This window comes from Mobula birostris, chromosome 4, assembly GCF_030028105.1.
Source record: "Mobula birostris isolate sMobBir1 chromosome 4, sMobBir1.hap1, whole genome shotgun sequence".
Lineage (NCBI taxonomy): Eukaryota > Metazoa > Chordata > Chondrichthyes > Myliobatiformes > Myliobatidae > Mobula > Mobula birostris.
Window position 1 is genome coordinate 47,010,365 of NC_092373.1, and position 26,016 is coordinate 47,036,380.

At 40.4% G+C, this 26,016-nt stretch overlaps 1 long non-coding RNA gene across 2 annotated transcripts in view; it reads right to left on the reverse strand.

The window, feature by feature from the left end:
- Positions 1 to 5,929: 5,929 nt before the first annotated feature.
- The window catches only part of LOC140195900 (uncharacterized), a 232,532-nt gene continuing 212,445 nt past the window's right edge, over positions 5,930 to 26,016 (reverse strand). Inside the window, exon 3 of one of the 2 annotated variants that reach the window (XR_011885567.1) lies at positions 5,930 to 6,437. This is a non-coding gene — a long non-coding RNA (uncharacterized lncRNA). Of the gene's footprint in view, positions 6,438 to 20,941; positions 21,434 to 26,016 lie in introns of those variants that run through there. The other variant, XR_011885566.1, reaches the window with a different exon arrangement.

Sequence of the window (26,016 nt, forward strand, 5' to 3'; positions counted from 1 at the left end):
CAAAAACATTAATTGCTCACATACAGACTCCTACATGTACCACCTGTAAAATCCACTACATTTACCCCAAGGCCATTCCAGTATATATCCCAAACCCACAACCTCCACCGTCAAGGACAAGGGTAGAAAGGCATGGAACGATTTACCTTCCAATTCACATACAACATAGAAGGAGGCCATTTAGTCTAAAAGCTAGTTCCATGGGGAGCAATTAGGCACATTCATTCTCTATCTCCCTGAAACACTCAATTCCACGTCAATTTCCATGAACTGTTCTAAGGGATAATTTACAATAATGAAGCAACCCACCAGCACAACTTTTTGGATATAAAAGGAAACCAGAAAACCTGAAGGACCATATGGTCACAGTTAGAATGTGCAAGCTATTCCAAGACTGCACCTGTGGTCAGGATTGAAGTTGGGTCCTGAGACCTGTGAGGCAGTGTCACAGACTGCTGCACTTTCATTGTAGCTGGATCAAACTTTTTGGAAATCCATGTGCAACAGTTCACAAGAAGAATAGCACAATTTAAAAGCAAATAAAGATGAACAATAAATACTTGCTTTTCACATGCCACATAATGAACAAAATAAACCTGAATTATGTAAATTTCTGTATCTAACTTTCACTTGATCTATACTTACTCCTTCCCCAAAAAGCAGCAGTAAACTTGAGAATGTAAAGCAACAATGAAAATTTATTAATAATGCGAAGAATAAACTGAACCAATCAACATGTTCTGAAACAAAACTACTTTATTTGCAAACAAAAGTCATGTAGCATAGCAACCATTCAAAATAGATGCTCAGCCTTTGCCTAAGGATGTAGGACACCATTGACACTCCATCGAAATTCCCACCAGAATTCACTTCCATGCTAAAATATCTCAAAATTGTTACATCCTTTAGAGTATTCTCAGACTCATTTAAAGCCACACCGTAAGGCTGCTATAAACTAGCTGTTGATCCACCGAACCATAATCATTACATTCTTCCAACGATGCAACCTAAGTAGTGACAGGGTCATTTAGCATAAAAACTGTTGAATAAAATTACAAGCTGTCTCAATATAATTCTGGCAGTTTAGGTCTAGTAACTTGTGGAGAGTCACGACCCTACAGCTGCACTATAGCACCATGATTAATTAGAGCAAACTGCTTCCTCCACATGTTGCACAAGCTTGCTGGTTTTCAGCAATCCCATGGCAGCTCCTTTGACCAGCAGCCTGCAAGTGATTGTTAAACTCAGTTGGAAATCTTTCCCATCATTACCTCGGGCAATTTGCTTGGTTCCTAACAACTCGTGTTAATCAGATTGATCTTCCATTCTGAGCTGCTTGTTTAAATGGTTCATATGCTTTCTAATCATGTGTGTTGTGAAGTAAAAACATTATTTTACTGTGAGTGACGTTTTTAAATATTTTTTTATTATGTAACATATATTTGAAATCCCAAGTGAAATAAAGAATAAGAGGCATTGAACTAACAATACGGTGCAAACCTGCTTCATGTAAATGTGTCTGAAGTTTGATAAGAGACTATATGTATTTGTTCTCTATATTGTATGCAGTTATCTTGCAAGCAAATAAACCCACTGCTGTTTGTAAGGAGTTTGTACATTCTCCCTATGCCCGCATGAGTTCCCTATGAGTGCTCTGGTTTCTTTCCACATCCTAAAGATTTACATTTAGGGTTACTGAGTTGTAGTCATGCTATGTTGACACCAGAAGTGTGGTGATATTTGCAAGCTGCCCAGTACCATTCTTGCTGATTTGATTTGATGCTTCAATATACATGTGGCAAATAAAGCTAATCTTTAAAATCTTTAAATCATGCTTAAGTATAACTGAAACAAACAAGAGAGACTGGACAGTTTTGGTCTGTATTCCTTGCAGTCTGGAAGAAAGAGAAATACAAACGTACGAGGAAGAGGAATTCAAACATACGAGATCAACAGGGAGATGAGCAGGGTAGATGGTGAGAAGGTTTTACTAGCAGGAGGATCACGAACAACGGGTTTAGTTATAAAATAAGAGGCCAATCATTTAAACTGAGAAGTGTGGAATTTTCTTCAGGAATTCTCTGCATCTGAGAATAGTAGAGGACAGAACATTGAGTAAAATTAAGATGTAAATAAATAAATACTTGAAAGGTCAAGCAAGAACTGGCACACATGTTAAGGCTAGCATGGATGAGCCATGATCATACTAATGGTAGGGTAGGCTTGTGGGGCTAGATGGGCTTACTTTTGTTCCCATTTTCTTGTGTCTCACATATTCATCTATGCAGGATTTTAGTTAAGGGGACATCTAAATTATTTCTATATTCTTTGTATGCACAGATCTTTTTAAATATCTGGAAAGTTTAAGGTTCTTAGTAGAATATAAAAAAAAGCCAGGACCAATAGCCAATCACTTCTTCAAGTCCTAGTACAGAGCCTTATGCTTTCGAGCTGATACTCAGTATAAAACACAGAAGGTTGCACTGTAAGAGATGACAGGGAGTGTTTTAAATTACTGTCCTGAGAAATACGCAGTTCTATTCGGAACGTTGTATAACCATTGCTCACGTAGTTCAATTTTCCAGCAAGTCATTAAGTGAACACACAGAGCTTCCATTGAAAGCACTGACAGCTGTTTAAATTAACAAATCAGTATTTAATACCAATTGTAACATAGAAGTAGATATAGAATTTGTGTATCCTGGTCATTTTTTCTTAACCAATGAGTTAAACCAGCTGTTACAAGAAAGGAACTGTATGACATTTTGCTTTATACTGACCAATGATCTGTGCTTCAAATTCCAAAATGGCAGACAAACAGTATTTTTACATTAATTACATCACTCTAAAATTTTAAAAAAGTTACTTAAAAGGTTATGGAACTGCTAGATTGTTGTAAAATACTGATTCACTCATGCCCTTTGGGGAAAGAGCAACCACACCCTTTGCCTGGTCAGGCTTGTAGGTAACTACAAACTCTCAGAAAAGGGTTAATTAACCTGTGCAACAGCTTAGAAACCATTTAGCTGGTGATGAGCAATTCACAAGTTCAGTTTTATACAATTTCTTGATGATTGGCCTTGCAATATGCTCATATGATGAAGTCCAGGCAATATTCAGCAGGCTGATAAATGTCTAATAACATTCAAACCACGTAAGGGCCAGGCAAGAACTATCTCTGCAAGGTTAGTTTGGATGGAATCCAAGGAGAGTTAGTTAAATTGATACAGTTTGTTTGATGGGATAAGATTTAAAAACCTGAGGAGCATCTTTTTGCAACTTTTTTACACAAGGAGTAGTATCTATGCAAAGGTGGAATCACCTGCTAGAAAAAGATTTTGAGGCAGGTACAACAAAGACTTGTAAAATACATTTGGACAGGTACATGGATTGAAAAAGCTTAGAAGGTAATGGGAAACATTCTGGCAAAATCATTAGATTGGGTGGGGCATTTTGGTCAGCATGGAGCTTTTGGGCCAATAGGCCCTTTTCTGCACTTTATAACTTTGCTGGGAAAAGTCAAGCCATCTTCTATGATCACTATCATCAACATTCTGCATCAATACCACCCAGAAATATGACTGGATAAGTCACATAGAACTGTGGCTGGAAGAGACAGTCAGAGGCAATTACACTATAGTAAATAGCCCAGCAGACAACTTCCCAGAGTGGCAGATGGAGTTTAACTCAGATAAGTGTGAAGTGGTTCATTTTGGTAGGTCAAATATGTTGGCAGATTATAGTATTAATGGTAAGACACTTGGCAGTGTGGAGGATCAGAAGGATCTTGGGGTCTGAGTCCACAGGACGCTCAAAGCAGCTGTGCAGGTTGACTCTGTGGTTAAGAAGGCATACGGTGTATTGGCCGTCATCAATTGTAGAATTGAACTTAGGATCCAAGAGGTAATGCTGCAGCTATATAGGACCCTGGTCAGACACCACAGAGTACTGTGCTCAGTTCTGGTCACCTCACTACAGGAAGGATGTGGAAACCATAGAAATGGTGCAGAGGAGATCTACAAGGATGTTGCCTGGATTGGGGAGCATGCCTTATGAAAACAGGTTGAGAGAATTCGGCCTTTGTCTCCTTGGAGCAACAGAGGATGAGAGGTGACCTGATAGAGGTGTGTAAGATGATGAGAGGCATTGATCTTGTGGATAGTAGGAGGCTTTTTCCCAGGGCTGAAATGGCTGCCACAAGGGGGCACAGGTTTAAGGTGCTTGGGAGTAGGTACAGAGGAGATGTCAGGGGTAAGTTTTTTGCGCAGAGAGTGGTGAGTGCGTGGTATTGGCTGCCGGCAATGGTGGTGGAGGTGGATACGCTAGGATCTTTTAAGAAACTTTTGGATAGGTACATGGAGCTTAGAAAAATAAAGGGTTACAGGTAACCCTAGTAATTTCTAAGGTAGGGACATATTCGGCACAGCTTTGTGGGCCAAAGGGCCTGTATTGTGCTGTAGGTTTTCTATGTTTCTATGTTTCCTGAAGCCCATCCTCCAGCTACAGGTTCATGTCAGGAATGTGATACAGTACTATTCGCATGACCAGATGAATGCTATTTCAGCTATGTTATATTTTCTGGGACAAAACCAGCCTGGTTATATCTCATTTATTTATCCCCTTTTTATTGTTTTATGTCTAAAAGATTATTTATTTTAATAATCTATTCCGCTTAGCTCATATACACTCTTTGTCTTTCAATATGTTATTATATAAACCAATGCATTAAAAAAAATAAAATGAAATATATTATTTACTTATTTTAGTTCGAGATATATGTGGAATAGGCCCTTCTGGCCCTTCAAGCCGTGCTGCCCAGCGAACCCTAACAATCATGATTTCACGCTAATACAGTCACGGGACAATTTCCAATGACCAATTAACCTACCTGGTGTATCTTTAGACTGTGGGAGAAAACACGAGGACCCGGAGAAAACCCACGCATTCCACAGGGAGGATGTACAGAGACTCCTCACAGAGGATGCTGGGATTGAACTCTGATCTCTGACACCTTGAAATGTAAACGCTACAGCACCCCACTGTAGCATATTCTGATTTACCATAATTCTGTTCCAGTTTTCATACAGTACCTACTGGCTATTTTCATACATCATTCTTTTCTTATTCCAAAAGTATATAATGCAATCACATTCCCAAGTGGGTTATGATATGTGTTCAGAGGAACTGATCCAAAATAATCACAACTGCACTTCTTTGTGGTATGTGCTACTTGTTCAATAAATGTGGCAGGCCTTCTTAGCCATTTGCCATAGCATACAACTTGAGACAAGGACCACATAGAGTGAAAATCAATGCTATTGCAAATATTTTGTTTAAACAGGTTTATGTTTGCTTTTCATTTGCTCCAGTCTTTCTTCTTCCTTGTTCCAGCAGTTGTGTGGACTCTGGCAAATGTTGAGCAAAATATGGCATATGGCTGACACATTTATCCGATCAGATGGTGGTAATGGGGCAAAAAATAATTGCTTATTAATTATCATACCTGTGTGGATGAGAGCAAGCGTTTTAGATAGAGAGACAAAAGCAAAAAGAGCTCTACACTAGTTCCTTTCAGAATTATGTATCCAAGGAAAAAATAACAAAGTTTCCAAAAGGGTTATCACAATTGTTTTGTTATCTAACTTTACCCAAGTTGTATGGAGATTGAAAAGCCTGAATCTTACTTAGTTAACAGCTCCACAAAAAAATAATTTCAAAGGTTTCAAGGTTTCAAAGATGCATTTAACATCAATGAAATGTATACAATATACATCCCGAAATGCATTTTCTTGGCTACCATCCATGAAAACAGAGGAGTGCCCCCAAAGAATGAATGACAGGTAAATGTTAGAACCCCACAGACCCACCCCCCTGCTCTCCCCTCCCATGTGTAAGCAGTAGCAAAGCAACATTCCCCCCTCCGCCACCAGCAAAAAGAAAACATCGGCACACACCACTGTGCACTCAAGCGTGCAGCAAAGCAACAGCAAAGACACAGACTTGCAGTACCCCAAAGACTACTCGTTCACCCGGTATTCGACATACCACAGGCTCTCTCTCTCCTTAATAAGGGAGAAAGAGATGTCTCCATTTCACAGCGAGAGGGAAGACATAACAAACAATTTGCTGGTTTACGATGTTAAAAGTCTGTTACGTCGCTTTTTCCGAACTCTGTGCCCAAAGATCTCGGGTCTCTGGGCCCACAGCCAGAGATTTTCCGTCTCCCATGACACACCAATCTCCTGCCAGGACACCGACCTTCAGTCCGCCCGTCTCCAGAGCCACGAGATCCCCAAACTCGGTAGGCAAGCTAATCTCTTAGGCTGCATCTTTGGCATATCAAATAGCAACCAGTCATGAAATCCCAAGAGCAGATCCCATTCCCTCAATGAACCGAAGTCAGTGGGTAACTCCAAGTTATGGTCTTCAAAAGAACCCTGAAAGGGAAAAATAGAGATATTAAAGATGGAAATAGAGCTGTTTCTGAAGATGCAAGCAAAGGGTTCGCTGTCAGGTGCCATTGTCTCCTTTAATGTCTTTCTCGTGGGTCACCTTCTCTGAATTCAAGAAATGTATGTAACAAAGTGGAAGTTAGAAACCAGCAGAAGGCCAGACACCTGCACATCTGTCCTTCCATTCTGTTGCTGGTGCCCTCACTGACCTTAATAGTAGAGCCCAGCAGTTCTTGCACAAGGAAAAGAAAGCGCATAACCTACATGTAGTGACAGATGTACAGATATGTGCTTTGCTGACTCCTCATTATTTTACGTACTGTTTTCATTTATTTATTATTGTTGGAGATATTTAAAAACTGTTTAGTGACTTTAGCAGCAGTGAGCTATCCAAAAGCCTCCTGGACATTTTGGGGTTGGAGCCTCAGGTCTGTTTCATGAGGACTAGTTGTTGCTCATGATCCAGCTTTCGAAACTTCAAGTAAAGTCCGGTGATGAAACAAAGCAGGCTGCAGGATCTTGACTGGTGTCCCCCTCCCCTGAAAACCTTAAAATGATAGCAAAGCCCTCATATTCACTTAGCTGTTGAAGCAGTCACCTCTTTTTAATTTAGCACATGAATCTTGAGCCTATTCGTTAGAGCAGGAACTACAGTGTAGTGGGGGGAGAAAACAGGTTAGCAGCATAAAAAACCACACAACAGCCATTGTCAAAGTGTTCCTGGTGCTACTCAGTGGCAGTGGTTATAACTGCTATATTTCAAAGAAAACTTCATACTCAATTTGTATCACCTCATGTGAAGATTTAAGACACATCATTTAAAATATATGAACTCATTACCATTAAAAATAATTCCTTTCTAGTCCTGAAGAAGGGTCTCAGCTTGAAACCTTGACTGTTCACTCATTGCTGTAGATGATGTCTGACCTGCTGAGTTCCTCCAGCAGTTTGTTTGTGTTGCTTTGGGTTTCCAACATTTACAGGATTTCTCATGATTGTAATAACTGAAGCTATCAACGTTAACAAATGTTGATAGCTTCAGCAGTCAGCATGGTGGAGGTTGACATTACAGCCTCTCAAGGGTTTCCAATGGAATTCTGTGCATTGGACTTGTTCTGTCCCACCCACATCTCAAGACCCTTCTTTCACTCAATTTCACAATTCAACTCTTTGAATGTTTGGATCAGTGATCAGCTTTTGAGAATTAATTCTCCAGAAGAAGTTGAAAGGAATCTCAACAAACTTTTGCTCTGCCACTACACCCTATAGGGAGTTGACAAAGCTTGCCTAGGAAATTCTAGATCTTATGAATATTCAGCAGCTTTGATATTTTCCAGCACTTATGCTAAGAAGAAATATTTTAATGCAGAACTGCTGACAAAACTTAAAAGGTGGAGGCCTTAATGCAACATTTCCATCTGGATAAAAATTTGTGATGCTATACTCAAGCTCTCTAACACTGGTGTATATATGAATTTAGAAAAAAAGGTTCTTGCAGGATAAATGAGAATGAGTATAAACACAGCAATGTGATTTTAACCGGTGTCACTTGCTTCTAATACAAGCAGTATTTCAACTTCATGCCGCTCCTGAGTTAGTGATTACTGCATGCTGCTAGTGCAAATGATGTCGTCCACTTGGTGAGCTGGCAGAAGCAGGTCCACTGTTGTGGGTGGTGCATGGAAGAGAATGCTTGTTGTGGCAACAGCCATTGGCAACATGGTCTGGACCTGCTCTGTGGCAGTAATTGTAACTGTAGTGTTATGTTTCAAAGAGAATCTCAAATTGGCTCTTCATCCTCTGATGTATTACTGTTCCTCCTACAGGTGAGATAAATCCTGGAAAATCTCAATGGATACTGTCAGGATCTCTGTTCTTCTGCATTCCAGCAGACTCCCCTGGTCTATATTTCTCATTTTCCTTTTGGAGTAGAAACCCAAACAAGGAATAACATAGAATTTATCAAAGCCTTGAAATGAAAGTATAGAATTTGCTTTTGCTACTGGACACTCGACCGGCCCTGCACATTGTAGCAAGCTATGGATACACCAAACAATAATTTACTTCCACAAAACTTGCACAAAAGTCAATTGGCTTCAAAGGAACAACTTATAAACCTTTCAAATAGAGCAGGAACATTCCTTCTGCTGTTAAACTACAGATCTTCCAGTCGATTTGAACAAGTGGCATTAGCTGCTTTGGTGAACACCAGTTTTGGTTAGTTTTAATTTCAGAAATAATCTGTCAGTTGTGCATATTTCTGCAACACAGGAGCTTCCCAAGTGATAATACTCTTCTCAAAATGATGGTTCATGTGACTCAGGATATAAATATCAACAAGTGCAACACTTGCCAAATTGGCCTCAGATTGACATAATGCTGGCCAAGCAACTGGCACAATGCAAATGAATCACTCGAGTGTTGAACTGAAAAGGATCAATGTCTCCTGGAGTTTGCTCACTTAAATAAGCAAATAATAATAAGCTAACAGGAAGCCTCACTCACTTTACGGTTCTCATTTAACAAATTGGCAAGTTTTCATGAAATATTATTCAAATATGTCTTCCTAATAACTATAAACAGGAATATTTGAGCAACACACACAAATTGCTGGAGGAATTCAGCAGGCCAGGCAGCATCTAGGAAAAGAACGCAGTCGATGTTTTGGGCCGAAACCTTTCGGCAGGACTAGTTGATGTCTTGGGCCAAAAGCCTTCATGTGTGTTGCTCGGATTTCCAACGTCTGCAGATTTTCTCTTGGTAAATAGGAGTACAGTATTTAACCTTTCTCCCAAGAGCAAAGCACACATTTTCCAATAAGTGGCAATTTGAGTGGTTCATATATCCAAAAAGATCTAATGTAATTACTGAAAGCTCGCTTAATTACATGCCAAGTACTTTCTCAGCAGCTTTGCGAGTTTTCCCATTTTAAAATCATACAGAACAAAGGCATCTCTTTTCAAACTGGCAATGTGTTTTCCATGTTTCCTCAATGGAAATGTATTTCCAATTGGTCATGTGATCCCACAAGGATTGACTGCACATTCCTGGGAATTACACAGTTTTGGATACTGATGATGTTATGGGCGTGTGAAGGATGGCAATGAGGAGGAATAGGTTTGGGGATCAACAGCTCAGTACCTTTAATGCATGGTTCCCTGCTCCTGGATATTAAAAGTCCAAAGGATATTTTTACAAGGTTGTGCAATGTTGTTTCTCTTTTAGTATTGTATAACTTTATGCAGATACAGGAATTATTGTAATGCAGAATTATTCCTAGGTCATTTCAGAAATTGAGCCAGGTACAGGACATAGCTTTTGAGGCAGCCTTGACATGATTTCTGTATCAGCAGCACACAGGTCAATGAAACAGTCAACAGGACACTGCTTTGGAATGTATTCTCTGTTCTCTGGAGTGTGTATAATTGGACACAGGAGTGCCTGGTTACCCTAGCATATCATTGTACCGGAACACCTGACAATGACTTATTTTCATCCCATTTGTGTAAACTTGTAGAACGTGTGGTAACTGAGCAGTTGAATTACGTTTTGGGAAAAAGAGGTGATATAGAATTTTATCAGGGTGGATTTCAGAAGGGTAGAATGACATTAGATTCAGTTTTATGTTTGGAAGATGATATTAGGAAAGCACAGAAAAGTAAAGAAGATATAATAGCAGTATTTTTTGCTAGAGATGAATCATATGTTATGGAGGGGTGGTCTTTTGATTAAATGATGGAAATTATGTGCGAGAGGAAACCTGCATAATTTTTTTCTGTGTTTACTATTTGGATGGTCTATGCAGGTTAGGGTAGGAAAAGTACAATCAGGCTTCTATGAGCTAGAGAATGGGACTCCACAAGGCAGTATTTGTAGCTCTTTATTGTTTAATATTATGATTAATGATATTTTCTCTGAGATAGATACTGGGGTGGGAATATCACTTTTTGCAGATGATGGAGTTTTATGGATCAGAGGAAAATATTCAATTTAACTGTATACAGGATGCAATTAGCAATTAATAAGGTCAGACAGTGGGCAAATAGATGGGGTTTTAAGCTTTCAGTAGCTAAAACACGTTTTACAAAGAGGATCAATAGACGTCCACTTAATTTGAAATCATATAGTCAAACTCTTGAAGTGTCAGTGGTAAGATTTCTTGGCATGTGGCTGGATAATAAGCTGACATGGAAGCACCCATGTCATTAAGATAATTGACAAATGTATAGGGGCATTAAATATCCTTAGGTGTTTATGTGGGTATTCGTGTTTGCTACATGAAAATCGCTGTTGACCATATATATTTGTTTACTTAGATCAGCACTTGATTATATCTGTGTGGCTTATGGAAAGCATCATCTTCAAATTTAAAATGTTTGGATGTGAAACAAGCACAGACTTTAAGACTGTCTTGTGGCGTAGTAAGGTTATCTCCTGTTTCAGCTTTACTGGTTGAAATTGAACAATTACCCTTACAGTTGTGGAGGTTGAACATATCGGGTTAACTTGAGGGGGCACATCAATGATCACCCTGTTAAATGTACATTGGAAGACTGCTGGGAACATCACAAGATGAATGTATTCATTTTGGGGTGGCTGGGTTCTCATGACGCTAGGAATATGGGTTTGTTCAATTAATTTAATTTGTCCCACTGTAGCTTTTTCGATAACTGCACTGTTTTTTTTTCCAATGGCTTTAGTTGACTTTAGATTACATGATTTAATGAAATGCAAGGATCCTGATATGTTTGTTGGTTCATCAGTATGTTAAGAAAATTTATTGTAATATGTTAACCATTTTTAGTGATGGATCAAAAGATAATTTAACAGGGAATATTGGTGTGGCTGTTTTTGTACTTGAATGACAGGTAATGATAAAGAAATGGCTTTCTAATCACTTGTCGGCATATACTGCAGAACCTTTGGGCTTACAGTGGGTGAAGGAAATCTATCCTTGCAAAATTACAAATTGTTCAGATTTTTTTTCGGTTTTGACTAGTCTTAAAGTAGGTAATTCTACCAGTAGGTCAGATTTACTGCTGGAAGTTCTTCTAACATTATTTTGCATTCAAGGTATTGGTCTACATGTCTCCTTCTTATGATTCCCTGCACACAGAAGTGTTGAGGAGGAATGAGCGGGTTGTTTGCTTGGCCAAAAAAGCTGTTAAAAGATCATCTTAGCAAATCAGAAACTAAGGGATTGGTGGGGCTAAGAATTAGGAGATTATGGCAAACCGTGGAATAATTGGCATAAGGGAAGATATCTTTACAGGACACATGAAACTATTGGATTGATCAGAGAAGGGGGTAAGACAAGAATGGAAGGAATTATATTGACTCGAATTAGAATTGGGCATTCTGTGCTCAATTATTCTTTACAACTTTTTGAAAAACATCACTCTGGTGTGTGTGAGTTTTGTCATCATTATGAAACAGTTCAACACATTCTTTTACAATCTGAAGCATACAATGTTGTAAGAAAGCAAATGCACGCTGCTCTATAGCTTTAGGGTTGCCAGTTTTCATTTAAAAACTTTGCTAGGTTATGAAAGTGACTTTAATTTAATTCACAATAATGTCTTTCATTATGTAAAATCCATTAGACTTTCTAGGGTAATTTGTTTTTATTTGGTAAAGGATTAGTAGGGGTTTTATTTCCCATCTCTCTACATCACACTCCAGTCCAGCTGGTGGCAGTATTGGACCTTTAAGTTGGATTGCCAACCACCATTAAAAGTCAGAAGAAGAAGAAGAAGAAGAAGGAAGTTCAGTGCTCATTTGAAAGCCTACCAGCGATTTTGTCTAACATTTGCTTTGTGCTCAGTTTCTCAATCCCTTTTGAGACCATGTCTTAATCCCTGCCTCGGATACTCCAGAACTTGGGTCCAAGCCATCCTCATCAAGGACTCTCAGCACAGTGTCATTGGCAAAGTTAGCATTCTTCGACACATTCAGATTCAAGCTTCTGTTTCCCCATACACTCTAAAGATTTTTCTGGAACATCAGAAGTTGCTGGAAGACGAGCCAGTGGATTTGTCATGGAGTCAATAGGAGGGGAGGTCTGCTTCCCCTTGCCAGGTCTCAGAGTGTGGCCAATATTACAGTGGCCATCATCTGAGTGGACAGAGTCAGAGTGGTGATTTTCAGGCTTTAGCTCTTCAAGCCTTCAGGAAGAGAGGCTTCAGTCAGAGAAAGCAAAGGAAAAAAAAGCTCAAGGTTACATTTTTTATTCCTTCCCTTCTTTATATTGGTTCAGCAAGAGCAGTAGGGATGCCAGACAGGATAGTTGAATACTCCTCTTGTGAGATGTGGGAAGAAAGTGAGACCTCTAGTGCTCCTGATGACTACAACTGTGACAAGTGCAACCAGCTGCAGCTTCTAACACTCTGTGTTAAGGAGTTGGTGCTGGAAATGGATGAACTCAAGGATATTTGGGAGGCTGAAGGGTTGGTATATAGGAGAGGTAGTTACACTGAAGGTGCAGGATCACAGGAAACTGGGTGGCAATCAGGAAGGGGAAAGGGATTAAGGACCCAATACAGAGTACCCTTGTGACCATCCCCACTCAACAGCAGGTACATCACTCTGGATACCACTTGGGGTTGGTTGACCGAACAGGGGAAAGTCACAGTTGTCGGGTCTCTGCACTGAATATGCCTCTGTGACTCAGTGGAGACAAGAGGCATGCTGTGGTCAGAGGGAATTCGTTAGATAGGGGAACAGACAGGAAGTTCTGTGGGTGAGAATGAGATTCCAAGATGGTATGTTGCCTTCTGTGTACCAGAGACTGGGACATCTTGGATTGAGTCCTCAGCATTCTTATGTGGGAGGGTGAACAGCCAGAGGTTGTGGTCCATAAGACATAGAAGCAGAATTAGGCCATTCAGCCCATCGAGTTTGCTCCACCATTCTATCATGGCTGATCACAGATCCCACTCAACCCCATACACCTTCTTTCTCACCATATCCTTTGATGCCCAGACCGATCAGGAAACAATCAACTTCTTCCTTAAATATACGTACAGACTTGTCCTCCGCTACAGTTTGTGGCAGAGCATTCCACAGATTTACTACTCTCTGACTAAAAAAATTCCTCCTTACCTCTGTTCTAAAGGGTCGCCCTGCAATTTTGAGGCTGTGCTCTCTTGATCTCCCCACCCCTGCCACAGAAAACATCCTCTCCTCATCCAACCTATCTAGTCCTTTCAACATTCAAATGGTTTCAATGAGATCCTCCCACATTCTTCTAAATTTTAGTGAGTACAGGCCCAAAGCTGCAAAACACTCCTCATATGTTAACCCCTTCATTCCCGGAATTATCCTAGTGAACCTCCTCCGGACTGTCTCCAATGATGACACATCCTTTCTCAGATATGGGGCCTAAATTTGTTGACAAGACTACAAGTGCAGCCTGACTAGTGTCTTATAAAACCTCAGCATTAACTCCTTGCTTTTATATTTAACTCCCCTTAAAATAAATGCCAGCATTGCCTTCTTTACCACAGACTCAAACTGTAAATTAACCTTCTGGGAATCTTGCACAAGACTCCTAAGTCCCTCAGCATCTTTGATGTTTGAACCTTCTCCCCATTTAGATAATAGTCCGCACTACTATTCCTTTTACCAAAATGCATTATCATACATTTCCCAACACTCTATTCCGTCTGCCACTTTTATGTCCATTCTTCCAATTTGTCCAAGTCCTGCTGCAATTGTATTGCTTCCTCAGCACTACCTACTCCTCCACCAATCTTGGTATTATTCACAAATCCATCAATTCTATTGTCCAAATCAGTGACAAACAATGTGAAAAGTAACGGTCCCAATACTGACTCCTGAGGAAAACCACTAGTCACTGGCAGCCAACCAGAAAAAAACCCTTTTAATCCCACTCACTGCATCCTATATTTCAGCCATTCCTCTATCCATGCCAGTATCTTTCCAGCATCTGCCATAGGATCTTATCTTGTTAAGTAGCCTCATGTGTGGCACCTTTCCAAATGCCCTCTGAAAATACTAGTAAATGACATCCACTGCTTCTCCTTTGTCCACTCTGCTTGTTACTTCCCCAATTTCCCTTTACAGAAACCATACTGACTTAGACTTATTTTATCATTAGTCTCCAATTATCCCGAAACCTCATCCTTAATAATAGACTCCAACACTTTCCCAAGCACTGGGATTAGACTAACCATTCTATAATTTCTTTTCTATTGCCTTCCTCCATTCTTAAAGAGTGGAGTGACATTTGCAATCTTACAGTCCTCCGGGACCATGCCAGAATCAAGTGATTCTTGAAAGATCATGATCAATGCATCTGTTATCTCTTCAGCAACCTCTCTCAAGAGTTTGGGATGTAGTCCATCTAGTCCAGGTGACTTTTCCACCTTACGACCTTTGCGTTTACCTAGCACTTTTTCGTTTTCAATAGCAATGGCACTCACTCCTGCTCCCTGACACTGGTGGACCTCTGGCACCCTGCTCATGTCTTCCACAGTGAAGACAGATGCTAATTACCCATTAATTTAATCTGCCATTGTTTTCCCCTCACTACCTCACCAGCATCATTTTCCAATGGTTCAATATCAACTCCCACCTCCCTTTTATCCTTTATATGATCGAAAAACTTTTGATATCCTAATTTAGATTATTGATTATTTTTCCCTCATATTTATATTTTCCCTTCCTACATGGGGCTGCTTAACAAGCTACAAGACCATGGTATTACAGAAGAGATCCCAGCATCGATAAAGCAGTGGTTGCTTGGCAAAAGGCCAAGTGTGGGAATAAAGGGAGCATTTTCTGGTTGGCTGCAGGTGACTAGTATTTTTCCTCAAAAGTATGTGTTGGGATCAATTTTTTTCACATTAAATGTTAATAATTTTGAATGATGGCTTTATTGCAAAGTTTGTAGTTGCTACAAAGATTAGTGGAGGGGCAGGTAGTTTTGTGAGAAAATACAGAGGCTATAAAAGGACTTAGACAAATTAAGAGAAGGGGCAAAGAAATGGCAGATGGAATACGGTGTCAGGAAGTGTATGGTCATGCACCTTGGTAGAAGAAATAAAAGTGCTGAGTATTTCCTAAATGGAGAGAAAACACAAAAAACTGAGGCACAAGGGAACTTGGGAGCCCTTGTGCAGGATTCCCTAAAGGTTAATTTGCTGGTTGAGTCTGCTGATGACGGCAAAATCAATGTTGGCATTCATTTCAATAGGACTGGAATATAAAAACAAGGTTGTGATTTTGAGATTTTATAAAGTGCTGGTAAGGCCTCATAGAGTATTGTGAGCAGTTTTGGGCCTCTTTTTAGCAAGAATGTGTTGAAATTGGAGCGTGCTCACAAATTGTTCACAAAAATGATTCCAGGAATGAATGGCTTGTTATATGAAGAGCGTTTGATTGCTCTAGGCCTGCATTCAGAAGTATAAGAGGTGTCCTCATTGAAACCTATGGAATGGTGAAAGGCTGAAATAGAGTGTATGTGGGGAGGATAGTTCCTCTGGTGGGAGAGTCAAAGCCCAAAGGATACAGTCTCTGAATAGTGGGGCACCCTTTTAGAACAGAGATGAGGAGGAATTTCTTTTGCCAGAGAGTGGTGAATCTGTGGAATTCTTTGGCAGCATGCCTGAACAATTGGCGCCCTGTCATTCTCGCCTCAATTAAAAGCAAATGCTTTGAGACACTGGTTAAAGACTACACCTGCAGTATGCTACCATCCACACTGGACCCCCTACGATTCACCGACTGACGGAGTCGGTCTACCAATGACTCCATAGCTGGAGAAGAGAGATGTATAGGTTAGAATTCTGTTCCTGGACTACAGTTCAGCATTCAACATCATAATTCCCTCCAGACTTGAAAGGAAGCTCAGAGTCCTCGACCTGCACCCCACCTGGATCCTAGACATCCTATCAGATCGCCGACTGATGGTAAGGATGGGCTTCCTCACCTCTCCCCCTCTGACCCTCAAGACAGGTGCCCCACAGGGTTGTGTTCTGAGTTAATTTCTCTACTCCCTTTACACCCACAACTGTGTTGCCACACACAGCTCCAATCTGCTGATCAAATTTACAGATGCCACAACTTTGATTGGCCTTGTGAGACAGCCTACAGAGGAGACGTTGACACTCTGACAGAGTGGTGCCAGGATAACAACCTCTCCCTCAATGTCCAAAAAACAAAAGAGCTGATTTTGGTTTACAGAAGGGACGGAGACAGGCTCGCCCCGATCAACATCAATGGGTCTGCAGTTGAGAAGGTGAGTAGTTTCAAGTTCCTCGGTATACACATCACCGATGACCTCACCTGGACTGTACACACCGGCTTTGTGGTAAAAGTACCACAACTGTGTCTCTACCACCTCAGGTGACTAAAAAAGTTCAGCATAGGCCCCCAAATCCCCAAGGCTTTCTACAGGGACACCATTGAGAGCAAACGGACTGGTTGTATCACCACCCGTATGGGAACTGCACCAACCTTGATTGCTGGGCCCTGCAGAGAGTGGTATGGACAACCTAGTGCATTTGTGGATGTAAGTTTCCCTTCATTGTGGACATTTGCAGCAGTAAGTGCAGAAAGAAGGCCTGGAAGATCATTGGGGACACCAGTCACCCCAACTATAAACTGTTTCAGCTGCTTCTGTCTGGCAAAAACTACCGTAGCATTAAAGCCAGGATCAAAAGGTTACAGGACACTTTCTTTCTACAAGCCATTAGACTTTTAAATTCACATGCCTGTACATTGCAACAGAGTCATAACGCAAAGATTTTTACTCCCTCATGTTGTGCGATATATGTAAGATTTAAATAAATTCTAATTCTTGCTGTGGAGGCCAAGTCTATTTAAGGCAGAGATTGATAGATTCTTAATTGGTTAGGGCATGAAGGATTATGGGGAGAAGGCAGGAGATTTAGGCTCAGAGGAAAATTTGATCAGTCATGATGAAAAGTCAAAGCACACTCATTGGGCCAAATGGCCTAATTTTGGTCCTATATCTTATGATCTGATGAAATCCCAACTACTGAACCAGCATGGATCATTCACATTTTAAGGGCCAAGCTAACAAGATTCTCTCACTTGATTCTGCTGCTGATATTCTCCCGTTGCTTGGCAGAGACACCATCTGTGCACATAAAGTACATGAACAGTGCAATGGTCAGCACAACACACCTTATGCTCAATGACTGGACCTGGGTTGGGTCATCTTGGTTGAAGTCATCCTATCTCATCAGCCCACTGTCAGCAGGTTTAGGGCTAATATTATGGAGAGTAGACGTCCAAGTCATTTCAGACCCTGTGAGAGTATTGTCTGTATGAAAGGGAAGATTGTAGGTGAGCAAACCATGCACTCTAATGTACTTAAGTTTGCTCAACCAGACTTAGTGGTCTTCTGTTATCCGGAAGATGATTACAAACTGGCACCTTCCATCAAAGATGAGGTCTAGCTTCAAATTATGAACAAAGAATTTAGCAAAAATGACTCAGTTAAGTAGCTCTTCTTTCTTTTCGTTCTCGATGACAGCTCCTACCAAATAACAGGGAGAAGGCCCTTAGTCAACTCTTGTGCCTCAGTTGTACGTTGAGAAGGATACCAGAAATGAAGGACATTACACTGAGTTTTGGAGAGATTCCTCAAGGACAATTATTCTGAGTTAGCTCCACCAACTGATCCAAACAAAGAAGATCAATAATTGCCGAACTTTGATGTTTACCACCGACAGAAATCTACACAATTGGAATTGACTTTGATTCAAGTGCGCACTTAAAAGGCATATCACTGAAAAATATGTTCTTGCGGGGTCCAGACCTCAATAAAAGTTTGCTCAGGCTCTAATGCGCTTCAGAACTGAGTACATCACAATGATGTCAGACATTGAACAAACGTTCCACAACTTCCTAGTGAGAGAGGATTATTGAGATTACCCCTGATTCTTGTGGTTTCATGACAACCAACTTGACAACGGACTTTGGAGTACTGCAGGAGAGTTCATGTATTTGGTAAATGTCCTTCACAAGCTGTGGCAAACTCTGTCCTTAAGAGGATAACTAACGAGGGTGAGAAGGAATTTGGAACTGAAGTACAGAGATACTTAGAGAGGCATTTCTATGTTGATGATGGTCTTAACTCATTTGTCTAGTGCAGAAGAAGCAGTTAATGTGCTGAAAGAGCACAAGACGTTGGCCCAGTCTAATCTCAGACTGCATAAGATCATACCCAACAGTGCTTAGGTTATGCAACATTTCCCATCTGAAGCTACGGCCAACGTCGACGGAAATTGATCTTGTACAGGACCTCCCTCCAACGCAGCACAGTCTGGGCCTAAGATGGAACCTCATTACAGATATCTTTACTTTTCAATTCTTTCACACCCAAAGGCCCTTTACACATCATGGTGTGCAATCAACTATCAACAGTCAATTTGACGCTTTTGGATTTGCAGCCTCAGTCAGTATCCAGGGATGCTTCATTTCAAGAGCTTTAACTGCAGACACTTGTGGATGGGATGTCTCTCTCTCTCCAAAGAGAAACATGGGCTATGGCAGCAGTGTTCTTCTCTTCAAGATCTTAAATGTTTGAACATTCCAAGAACCTACACAATTCCACTATATGCGACCCAGTAGAATCAATGGAACTATGTTCCTACTGATCACAACCCAGCTGTTCATGGCACAAGAAAGCTCCAAGCTAATCGACTCACCCTCTTCATAATTATCTGGCCCAGCATTTCTTCCTGATCCCCACCAGGAGTACCGTTAAGGCTGGGGTATTTTTGAAGTCAGGATGGTTAATAACTGTATAATAAGACAGCTTTCAAGACTAGTCTCTGAGACTATCCTTCTTTTGCTAAAGACTTAATTAAATGATTATTTGACTTTTAGATTCAGTAATTAAGTTTAATATCGCTGAGGATTTATCTTGGGCCCAACATATTGATGCAATTACAAAAGGGCAAAAGAGTGGCTATATTTTATTTGGAGTCTGAGGAGATTTTGTATGTTACCAAAGACACTTGCACATTTCTACCGATGCAGCATGGATAGCATTCTAACTGGTTGCATTACCATCTTATGGAGGAGCCACTGCACAGGATCGGAAAGAACTGCAGAAAGTTGTAAACTCAGCCTCCTTCAAAATGAGATGCCTAGAAATACATCATTAAGGTCCCCTATCATCCAGGATATGCCCACCTCTCATTGCTACCATCAGGGACGAGGTACAGAGGAGTGAAGACACACACTCAATGCTTCAGGAACAGCTTCTCGTCCTCCACCACCAGATTCCTGAATGGACAATGAACCCATGAAGGCTATCCCAGTATTTTTTGCCCTACTTACTCCATTTATTTATTTTTATATACTTATTGTAATTTATAATTTTTATTATTTTGTATTGGAATGTACTGCTGCTGCAAAACAACAAATTTTCCGACATATGTCAGTGATGTTAACTTGATTCTGAATCTAACTCACCCCATGGATGCCAGACAGGGAGAGTTCTAACTTTTAAGAGGTTCCGTTCTTTTTGTATGAATATCACATTCTGTACATAAGCTATTTTTATGTCATTTCATATACAGGTTAATTTGGATTTGATTTGAAGCACACAGTAGAAAGACATCCATCTCCATCCCTTCCTTATTTGTCTTTGAAACACCAATATCTGTGAGTCTTAAGTTTTATTAATATTGGTAAACATTTAGTAGATGTATTTTGGAGGATGTATAATGTTCATTGCTTATTGTCATTAAGATGTAACCAGGTGACCACTGAATATCCATTTTTTATTGTTAAAGTGCATTTATATATTCACCTTGGTAATGCTAAAATAGCTGCCTGTGCCTTCAAGAGAAAACGGTGATATCATTTTGCATGGGTGGAATGGAACGAAGAGTTGCCATGTTCTAGAAAGAACGATGCTTGAATGTTTTAATGCTTTTCCCAGGTTTGGTGAGGAAAGATGAATAATATTTGATATTATCCATGTAAATTTGTTTATACTTGTTTGTAAATCTAGAATATCAGTAATTTGACATGTTTTACATGTGGATGCTTTAGATTTTCACAAGGAAGTTGATCAGCACTGGATAGCGTGATTGTGAAGTTCCTTTATTGGCCTACTAGTGTGAGCGAGGAGAACTCATTTCAAGGTCTAGCCTGTATGAGTTTGAAAGTTAAGCACGTGTGTATTTTTCCCCAGGCTACACAAAAGATATCGTTGTACCTCGAGTTTACTCTTGTTTACGTGGCATAGTTATGGAGAGCTGAATGTGTGCATTATCTTGGTTAAAACCATTTCAAAAGGTTCAAAGGCACAATTTAATGTCAGAGAATAGTATACAATACACATCCAGAAATGCTTTTTCTTTGCAACCATCCATGAAAACAGAGGAGTGCCCCAAAGAATGAATGACAATTAAATGTTAGAACCTCAAAGTCCCCTCCCTCCCACACGTAAGTGGCAGCGAACAACAATCCCCCTAGCCCCACCGTCAAAAATAAAGCGCACTCACTACCAGCACTCAAGCATGAGCAAAGCAGTAGCAAAGACATAGACCTGCAGTTACCTCAAAGACTACATTGTTCACCCGATAATTCGACATGATGCAGACTCTCTCTCTCTCCATTTTCCAACGAGCGGGGAGAGATAACAAACAACTCACTGGTTTACGATGTTAAAAGTCCGTTATGTCACTTTTTTCAAGCTCTATGCCTGAAGATCGCAAGGATCCCGGGTCCCCAGGCACATAGCAGATATTCCGACTCCCCCAACGATTCATGGGTCTCCTGTGGCGACGCCAACCCTTGATCCGCCCGTCTCCAGTTACTCGAGATCCCAGGCTTCTGAATCTGTGCTGAAATCTTAGGCCGAGACTTTGGCATGTGACTAGCAGCTGATTGTGGAACCCTGAGAGCGGGTCCCACTCCTGCAAAGAACTGTAGTCAGCATGTAACTCCAGGTCAGGGTCTTCAAAAGAACCCTGAAAGGGAGAAATAGAGATATTAGAGATGCAAATAGAACTGCTTTCAAAGATGCAAGCAAAGGAGTCACCGTTGGGCGCCATAACTACTTAGCTCCGTCTCCTCTATTTGTGAAATTAATTATAGTCATAGTCATACTTTATTGATCCCGGGGGAAATTGGTTTTTGTTACAGTTGCACCATAAATAATAAATAGTAATAGAACCATAAATAGTTAAATAGTAATATGTAAGTTATGTCAGTAAATTATGAAATAAGTCCAGGACCAGCCTATTGGCTCAGGGTGTCTGACCTCCAAGGGAGGAGTTGTAAAGTTTGAAGGCCTCAGGCAGAAATGACTTCCTATGATGCTCTGTGCTGCATCTCGGTGGAATGAGTCTCTGGCTGAATGCACTCCTGTGCCCACCCAGTACATTATGTAGTGGGTGGGAGACATTGACCAAGATGGCATGCAACTTAGGCAGCATCCTCTTTTCAGGCACCACTGTCAGAGAGTCCAGTTCCATCCCCACAACATCACTGGCCTTACGAATGAGTTTGTTGATTCTGCTAGTGTCTGCTACCCTCAGCCTGCTGCCCCAGCACACAACAGCAAACATGATAGCACTGCCCACCACAGACCCATAGAACATCCTCAGCATCGTCCGGCAGATGTTAAAGGGCCTCAGTCTCCTTAGGAAATAGAGACGGCTCTGACCCTTCTTGTAGACAGCCTCAGTGTTCTTTGACCAGTCCAGTTTATTGTCAATTCGTATCCCCAGGTATTTGTAATCCTCCACCATGTCCACACTGACCCCCTGGATGGAAACAGGGGTCACTGGTACCTTAGCTCTCCTCAGGTCTACCACCAGCTCCTTAGTCTTTTTCACATTAAGCTGCAGATAATTCTGCTCACACCATGTGACAAAGTTTCCTACCATAGCCCTGTACTCAGCCTCATTTCCCTTGCTGATGCATCCAGCTATGGCAGAGTAACAGTTGCAGAGAAAATGTGTATGGTGCACCCTTGAAGTTGAAACAACACCTGGGATCCTGCACAAACCCACGACTATTGGGGAACCTGAAGGTAAATGCCCATGGTGTGGGACACATTAATTGGCAGTATTAGTATATTAAGGCATCCAACAATTCCGTATCAAATTTAATACAAATTTTACTTAACTTGCTCAGTTTCACATTTAAGATCTCATTAAAACCCTAAAGGAACCTTCCATCTCGGGTGATTTTTGAGAAGGTGTTTAACTCACTGCATAGTTTTGTATATCATCACTCCAAGGGCAATCGGATTCTGTTTTAACTTATTGGCAGGGATGTGTCGCAGCTCCTTTTTGATCTCCTAATTTCCTTTTTAATGTAATACCATATCCTTTACACTCCTCAAGTATACCCCTACATCCCTTATTAATCGCATATTGTCAGAACAAATGAACTGTGGCAGTTTCCACACTGGCATGTTATTAGATGGTGTTTGATCTGGCTGCCAGCAATTTTTTAAAAGCATTCTAAAAGCAGAGAATTCTCTTGCAGTGATTAAATTTGTCTGTCTATTATCTAGACTGTTCAGGCCTCATGGATGGCATCAAGAAAACTAATTGATAAAACCCACCACTTGATGAAATTCCATTGCAGCAGACACACAAACAATGGTTCTCAGAGAAAGGAAATGAACTCAATGACCCACCTGAATAGGGCCTCTGTCACCATTATAATGGAGTGCTGCATGGTTGATTAAAAGATACCAGCATGAATGAAAGGTGGCTGAAGTGGGAAGCAAACAGCAGTGTAAGTGCCAACTAAGAACCTACTTGTGATTATTTGTGACATGTAGATCAGCTGTAGTTTCTTTTTAACAAATTGTTAATTTTTCATTTTTTTGATTGTTCACTGCTAATAGTTTATGTTCCAGAAGAAAGTGTTTTGCAGCCCATGATGAGGTCAGGACTATATGGGGATATTGATTGTTAACAGTAGGGAGGATCTTGTGTAGTGATTATAAAAAGCTTGTCCAGTTGACGCATTTGAAAACTCAAACAATTATGCAATTCCTTATTTAAAAATCATGATTAGAAAAATAAATGGGGAAGAGATTACATACCAGAAGATTTTTTTTTATTCTGATCACAATCAGAAAGTTTCACAGATGTAGAGGAAATCTCTCTTCAACAATAAAGTCAAAATATGCCATGCCAATGCCTATGTTGACACAAGTTGAAAACTGTTTTCTTTCTCAATGAGCTGTCAGCTCTGTTCATGATATGCACTCTAAATGCTCGTGGCTTGGGACACTTCAAAATCTGCTCTACTTTTAAAATTTCCCCTGTGAACATAATGTAGGTAACATTTCAACAGTTGCAGAGAAAATGTGTATGGTGTACCCTTGAAGCTGAAACACCTGCGATCCTGCACAAACCCAGCACTATTGGGGAACCTGAAGGTAAATGCCCATGGTGTGGGACACATTAAAATCTGTCCTACTTTTCAGTTTTCCCGTGTGAATATGGGCAACGTTTCTAGAGATTTGTAGAAAAAGTGTATGCTATATTCCTGAAGCTGAATCAACACTTAGGATCCTGCACTATCTCAGGACTGTAATGGAACATAAAGTTAAAGCCCTCCTTTACAGCCTTCCTCTCAGTTAAAGAATGAGTATTTTTAAATGCAGAGATTTATCCTTTCCAGTTTCTTCAATAAGTAAATTAATAATTTTTAATTAAGATTTTCATACTTTTAAATCTATAATTAATCTTTTAAACAAAAGTTTAAAGCAGTTTTGATTAAATTCTTCCTTAATACCAATCACATATTCAAGTTCAAGTTTATTGTCGTAGCAAACATACACAGAGTAGAATTGCCAGGAAGAATAGCTTATTGCAGCAGTTGTACAGCACTTTACAAACACAACAAACAGAAGTTAACAGATTTAATTTATGCATAATTTAGACAACAGAATTAACAGAAAAATGATGCAAACTGAAAAAAAAAGAAACAAGGTAGTGTTGGGGTCTTTCAGATTCGTTCAACAACCTGATGGCGAACCTTGATACGTGGGTCTTCATGTTCCATTATCTTCTAGCTAATGGCAGCATTGAGAAGAGGACATGACCTGGATGGAGGAATCCCTGATGTCGATGATGTCACTTTCCTGAGACATTGACCTCAATGTTGGGGATATCATTACCCAATGGAACTGACCAAGTCTATCACTCCCTACTGCCTCTTATGTTCTTGTGCATTGGGGGTTCCATACCAAGCTGTGATCCAAACAGGCAGTATGCTTTCCACTATATATCTTTAGAAATTTATCAGAGACATTGCAATTCTCCTTAAATTGGGTAGAGACGTTGACACATCATCTTCATGTGCTGAGCCCAGGGTAGATTCTCCAAGATGTTGACAGGAACTTGAAGTTGCTCGCCCTTTCCATAGCTAAACCCTTAATGATGACTGGTGTTTACCCAACTTCCACTCTCTAAAGTCCAAAGGAAACTGTTCTTTGGTTTTGCTGACATTGAATGCAAAGTTTTAATGACACCACTCAAACATGCTGACCTATCTCACTCTTGCATGCCTCCTCAGCACTACCCATGATTCTGCCAACAGTGGTGTCATTAACAAAATTGTAAATGGTGTTGGAGCTATGCTTAACCATACATTGATAGGTATTGAGAGAAGAGTAGGGGGCTAAGAACGAAGCCCTGAGGTATGCCTGTGTCGGCAGCCAGTGAGGAGGAGATTATGTTTCTGATCTTCACTTAATGCTGTCTCCCAGTGAAGGATCAAATTACAAAGGGAAATACAGAGGCCATGTCTTGGAGCTTGATACGTTGAGTGATTGATTGTGTTTTACTTATGGTGTTTTGCAAAGTTTTACATATTCCTGTTGTCCAGAGCAGGGTGGAGGAGCAGCAAGATAACACCTGCTATTTATTAAATTGAAGTGGAATGAGGACCAATGTCTTGAAGCACTTCATTATGGGGAGTGCAAGCACTCTCAGATACCAATTGTCAAGCTAAGTCACCCTGCTCTTCTTGAGTGTTGCAATTTTGAAATATGTGGGAACATCACACCATAGAAGGGGTTGGGCAGTACAGTTTTCTTTCAACATAAACACGAATAAGTATGCTATCAAGGCCTGATGCCTTGCAAGATTTCACCTTCCTGAGGGATGTTTCTATGAGAGCCTCCAAGACTGAGAATACAGGGCTGCTGGATACGGTGGTTGACTTGTGAAGGTACTGTATGTCATCATTCTCCCTCTGAAAATGTGCGAAAAAGGCATTAAGCTGGCCATACTCTTTATGAACATGTGCAAGCACCAATATCTCCCTGCCATTCGAAAGCAAACTCATGCCTTCTTTTCCTTGCTCCACATTGTTCATAAAGATCATGGCTGATCTATCACCTCAACTCTATCTTCTTGCCTGTCTGCATTTCCTCAGATATTAACATTCTATTGTTCTTAGTCTTGAACACACCACATTGATTTTGGATGCTCAAACAATAAAAAGAGTAAGGCACATATCCTACAGCCCAAATGATAATAAGGATACACTATATTTTGCCATAAATTATCCTGAGTCT